Source organism: Leptinotarsa decemlineata, unplaced genomic scaffold (assembly GCF_025532065.1).
Source record: "Leptinotarsa decemlineata unplaced genomic scaffold, Ldec_3_MD MMD2_P_RNA_scaffold_5, whole genome shotgun sequence".
NCBI lineage: Eukaryota > Metazoa > Arthropoda > Insecta > Coleoptera > Chrysomelidae > Leptinotarsa > Leptinotarsa decemlineata.
In genome coordinates, this window is record NW_027412532.1 from 21,293,893 (window position 1) to 21,300,704 (window position 6,812).

Here is a 6,812-nt window from a genome sequence, read left to right on the forward strand (position 1 = left end):
AGACCACACTGTAGGTAATAACTTAATACTTAACTTAATTGAGTACCTGATGACAATGTGGGTACGCCAATTCGAAAACCGGCGAGTAATTAGATCGATTTGATCATTTAGAAGGTTACATTCGTAATTCTTATGCTTATGAATTTCTGAGGATTCCAAATAATTGAGTTTCCAACTCATGCTTCCATAATGCAAAATTTCCGTATCGTTCAGATTTAGGAACTTGTGGTTGCGTTCCAAGGAATAGTTTGAAAACGTCGAATCATTTTTACCTACTCTGCTGAACATGAAAGGTCCTTCAGAATGTAAATGTTAATATAAATGTAAATTTCGTAACGGGACGTATTCAAAATTCTCAGTTATTCAACTTTTCAATTCTTTGCAACTCAACAAATGAGTAACTGAATATTTGAGTGATAGTACAGGATCCCGCCGCAAAATCACTACGTTCATAGCGGAGTTATTCAAACTCAAATTTTTACATACATTTATGAATAGGAAAATACATTTATGACAGGTTGCCAGTCAAAAACTGGCCGCCAATATTTTTGAAAAAATCAAGCTACTAAAATACTTCATGTAGTAAGAGTGGGGTCAATCCCTCTACGAAACCCTTCATCACTTGGAAGGATCGATTGCAGCTTGAGAAATGGTTCTGAAGCAGATTCTGTGACAAATGTTACCCTTAATTGATCAGTAGACAGTTGTCCTGAAAATCATGCGAAAAAAATTGGATTGGATAATTTAGGAAACATTAGCTACATGAATAGCATTTTACAAATATTGTTCATGACGAACTTTTAACGATGAACGAGAAAAAGAATGTTTTCTATTCATTCACCAAACTCAAACACCTGTTCATGCAGCTGCAGTTTCGTAATAATCATCTCAAAATACGCAAAGTTGCACGGGGGCATATTAAGCATTTTTTCTTAGTAAGGTGACCAGTGGAAAGTTGCAACCTCAGCATATGATTCTTTATAAATATTGAGGAAGGTCAAGATCAACAGAAAGTATTGAGAAATTCATTCAGTATTCATTGATCACTCTTCAGAAACGGTTCCAGAGGGTTGGTTGAAACAGCGATAAATCCTCTCGTGATGAGCAAAGAGAGTACTGAGTTGCGACAATACAATAAAACTCTTACATTTATTCTTCAAATTCCAATCTGAAATGTTATCAATATCCTTTTGCTGATATGTGCAGTCTCGGACTGTTTGGACTGATTTGAAGAGTTTAAAATCATCAGAAAAAAAAAACAATCTATATATTTCAGAACTGACGGTAAATCATTGATGAAAATTATGAACAGAAGTGGACCTAGATTTGATCCTTGTGGTACATCTGACCTAGGTGGAAATTTATCTGAAATTTTTCAGTTATGTTTGACAATGAATAACTAATTTTGAAGATAATTCTCCATTAGTTCAATTTTTTTTATTTCATATTTACTCAATTATTATGAAATTTGTTTTCAGATTTCTTGTACTTTATTTTGTTTCCCTGGTATAGCCATTGTGAGTACATATATACATATAGATGGAACTGAAAAGTTTTACTTCAGTCGCATGGTTCGGAGCACACTCGCTTTTTTCAATTAAAAATATTTTCGTCCATATTTTGACTGGCACCCTTTCGTAAATGTATTCTCCTATTCACAAATGTATGCAAAAATCTGAGTTTGGTAAACTACGCTGTGGACGTGGTGATTCTGCAGCGGGATCCTAGACTATGACAGTAGAAAATATAGAACAGACAATTTGAACAATTCAGTTAAATATGCTCAACTTAAAAAATTCAATATCTCAAGAAATATCGATGTCAGTAACTGGTGTGCTGGAACATTTTTGTAGTTGACTGTTCTACAAGTTTGTAATTTATATTTTTATGTTACTCTTGCTATCCACAAGATAGAGACAAAAAAACTAGAATTTCATGAAAAAATTGGGTTAAGTGACCCATACTACCCCGCCAGTTCGAGTTACGATTACGCCGCAATAGACATTTTTGTGGAGCATTCAATTCTGCACGATTTGGGTTACTTGGCTTCGTTTTGGCTCTTCAAATGTTGCGATCCAGATCTTTGGTAGATATGTTCTTTCTTTCTATCTGTTGAAATTCTCTTGGTGTTTGTATATTTCTATGACTTCTGAATACCTCCCTGTTGAATAATGATTCGACGTTTCTGGCCTCTCGGGATTTTCGATCTTGTGTTTCCGGTCGGACAGTGCATGCTCAGCGACTGCAGACTTCTTAGTCTGTCCCAATCGGCAACTCCGCTTGTGCTCGACTAGGCGGGTACCAATGCCTCTTTTCGTCTGACCGATATAGACTTTACCACAGTTACATAGAATCCTATAAACTCCCCTCTGCTGTCCTTTTCTGATCTCAGATACTCCGATATTTTCTTTGTTGGTTTGAAGACGCATACGGTGCATATAGATGTATCTGTATGTATACAGATACGATAGAAGGTGTCACTAACCGAATCGGAAAAATTCTAAAGAAGGAGTAAATTAACACCATCTTCAAACCAACAAAGAAAATATCGGAGTACGCCTTATGGCTTAGTTGATTAGGTACCTTCCTTGATGACCGAAACATCAAGGAATGGAATTTTGAGGTTCTCTTCAAATTCCATGGTGAACTGGATTTTTGTATGAATGCTATTCAGATGATTCAGAAATTCGACTACTGAGCTGAGTGGGATGCCCATGGCGACACAATTTGTTCATAAAAGTTCTATTCCATTGAAAATGAGTTGTAGTTAGTGAGCTGAGGGTCCATTTGTGAATGAGAATATAATATAGAAGCTAACTAGAATGTCGTTTGGCTCCAAGGTGATACCTTACAAATGTTTGATAAAGTCAGTGTAGTCTCGGACGTACATCTTAGTCTTCTCAACATGTTTCTGCCGCATATCAGACAAATGCTTGTTGAGGTTATCGGTCTCAGTGGTACATCTTCTCTGTGAATTTTCGGTAATCCATAGAGCCTTGGTGGTAATGCTTCTGATCTGCAACGTTTTTTTTTTTGTTTCTGGTGGTAATGAAGATTCTTTCATCAGTTGATTGGTCTTTCGCAAAATTTCCTCGGTTGGGTCTTTTTGTAACCTTCTGTACGTTTCTTGACTGACAAGGTTACTGAGTTTGCTTTCGTAGTGTTCGAAACCACTGTTGTATTTACTCTGTTAGTAGGAGACTTTGTCGTCTTGAGACTTCTTATGCCGGCCTATTCATCTCTTGAAATGTTGCATTTCGGAGGTTTGGATTTCCTTAGAGTTCTTGTAGCTTTAGTTCTTGAGTTGAGTTCTTGGTAATTCTTCTTCAATATCAGCAGTAGTTTTTCAATTCCGGCTTCTTCGTTCCCGGTAATTTCTTCTGTGGATATTATCAATGATATTACGATGAAATTTTCCAGTTTAGCTGGTGAACTTGAATTTATTGATAACAACCAGCTTAATGTCTAGTTTTGGATTCTTGGGCTGTTTTATCTGAATCTCATTGAATTTCCTCTTCTATCTCTCATTAGACTGACAAGAAGAAAACTTTGACCATGCCACTGAAGATGACTGCTGCAGTTGAAACGTTTGACGACTATAACCAAAAAAGACCACGGCAAAACCCGGAAACCAACCAAAACGCCTCTAGTAATATCCATTACTACGCTAAAGGTTCCAAACAGTGCATCACAAAAACCATTTCTCGGCATTCAGAAGCCTATAGATATTTAGTTTCGATACAAAAATAATAAGCAAAAGATTTTCCGGTGAATACCAGCCAATATTGCCTTCTGTTTGTGACTGGAATACTGATTAGGTAAAGCACTAGTTCGTGAATTGAAACGTATTCAAATGATTGATAATACTTATACAACAACGCCCTTTGATCCGCTACAGCCGTTTGAGCATTTTGTCGAACACACACCATAGAGTCACAATCGATTATAACATCGAGTGGTTTTCGAACATGTGACTATCGCGTATGATTTGTCCGATATATTCTGTTTGCGGCGAGGACCATGTCTCTGTGTTCTGCGAATTTCATTAATGCCTCAAATCGCTTTTATGTGGGCGTGTGCAGATTTGTGGTCTCTTGATTAATCCGGACCAAGGCCTCCATCCGGAGCTAGTCCGGATGCCGCGTCCCGCCATTTCGCTCCGGGCCAATAATGAACACAAAATGGCAATGGTGGCATATGAAAATGGACTTGGGATCATTAAAAAAGAAATGAGTAAGTACTCAACACTAATCGTTACGGGTAGATTAGCGAAATAAATGATCAGTGACGATAAAAAACGTATGAAATGTGTATCAATTACTATTATCCGTGAAACAACTCATGCTGAACTCCAATATCGAAAACAGGAGCGAATAAAAGACAACTAGACCAATATCGGCCTATACCGCTGACGAACTTTACAAGAAATTTATAATTTCTGATTAATCATTGTTGAAACTTGCATCAAACCACTGTTAAAGACCTTACATTGTTCATCAAGTGAAATTTCCAGTATGACATACAAAATTTCGTTGCAAAGACGGCAATAACTTCCCAAATCTCGCCTGATTTATTCCGGTTAAATTCTAGACCGCGCTCCGGCTTTCACAATGGACCTTTTCCCATATATGACTGTCCAAAATGCCATTTCGTTCCACCCCAAATGTAACTAATTTCAGAAATTAGGGAAAGTGCTGTTGGAGTGCTGAAAGACCCTTCGACGGATTTTCTTTAGTGATTTGATCGGGTTTATTACTTTGTGATGATTTTTCCAAGGAATTTACATCACTTTCGTTTCACCTTCATTTCTCATGGTGTGAAATATTCATTAAATATTGGATTCTGTGAAAAAAACTACTATTGCTTAATGATCTGTCAGCTTATAATATCACACATTCCAGAAAACGAAGTAAAGTTGTTGAAATGTCTATTTCGGCGGTCTACAGAGTCCAATACCTTAATTCACAAGTTGGAAAAACATACGGATTCTTGTTACAACAAATTGAAATACGTTCAGATGCTCATGAGATTTATAGAATGTCCTGAAAAGTGTATGTTAGGAGAGATTTTTCATAAAAAATTAAAAAAGCTGCATTTATCTTTGGCTGTATACCTTCTGGAATAATTATATTACGTATTCAAAATGATTTTTCAGAGAATAAATCAATTCTCCCAACGAGTTCAAATACTAAATTTCAAGTGAAATTGTCTCCTGAAACATAAACTAACAATGGGTGACAGTTTTCCGGCCCATATATAAAAAAATAAAATTGGTGATGGCTCTTCGGAGACAAAACGTTGGATTGAGAATCTGTGAATACCATCTTATACTTTTCGGAAAAAGGAAATGAGTAAGTGGTTTTTCTTTTTTTGGTATCACCTTCATTTATGTACTTGTGATGCAGTGTTTGGAACCTTTGGTCTGGTAATAAATATTACTGGAGTTTTTTCCCAACACCAAACCGTTATTTCAACACCTCGACACGTGTTTCAATCACCAAGGGATCATCTTCAAGAGGAAGATCTTACTTTTGCAGATAATCACTTGAACACGTGTCAAAGTGTTAAAATAACGGTTTGGTGTTGGGAAAAACTACAGCAATATTCAACCTTTATTATTGTCAGGAGAAAATTAAAATTGAGGTAGAGGATATCGATTTTCTGAAAGTATTCAGAATTTTCTAAATCATTATCATATAAATGAGCTCTGAACTGGAAAACTTTTCACTTACTCAATCGTTTCCGATTTTCCCATATATTTGAACACATTGAAATTCATTTCATGTCTATTATGGTAAAAACAATTTTTTTCATTATATTGCATAAGGTTGTGCTAATTTTTTTTCTGAATCGGAATAGAAATGAATTGATTTTTCATTGTATCGAAACCACAAAAAAAAGTAAGCAATGAAATTGAAACAGTAAGATTATTCGAATAAATAAGTTGAAGATTTCATAAAAAACTGAATGACAACTACTCACTAAATATGTAATGTTTGCTCCAAAAATGTTAATTGACTTCAGAAAAATAAATATACAGAAATTAAATGACAAACAAATAGGACTTGGAATATAAATATAACATATTCAACGAAAGTCATTTTTTGTGGAGGAAAAAATCAGATTTTTATCGACCTTTTTTTGGCTACCCATCTTGAAGAAAACTTTGGATAGTGGCGAAATGGCAACAAACTGATATCGGAGAGTACCTTGTATTACATCGAATATTTCAGTTGTCAATCAACAACAATGACATAATTTCATATTTCAAAACTTCTTTGACATCTGTCGAAGAAGTAAAGAAATAAGCTCTCAAAAAAGGAATAACTGCATATTTATTCGAATTTTTATCCATTTCTGAAGACGGAGGCAGATTTTGGCCTCCGAAACGTAAAAGATAAGTATAATTTCTTAATATTTTTTTGATAGGCAAAATTGTGAAATACGACAAGTTACTGATAAATAAAAGAATTTTCTTTGTGAAAAATACTTTGATTTTTACGCAGTAACTCATCGGGGTAAACTAAAAAGTTTGCCCTTCTACACTTGTATAAAGTTCTCCATTATAATTTTTATATTTTTTCAGATTGTGGAAGGTAACCATTACCCAAAAAAAGGTCGATAAAAATATAACATCTATTGGTACAGGACCATGACAAAACATCCTTTCAGGTATCTATCTCAAAGGTTCGACTTCGTTTTCTTCTATTTATAACATGAAAAAGTACGTATGCTTATCTACTCACAGGCAACTTTGGTGCAATTGGTGACATGTGTAAAATGAGTGTAGGGCTGTCTGCAGTATGCTATGC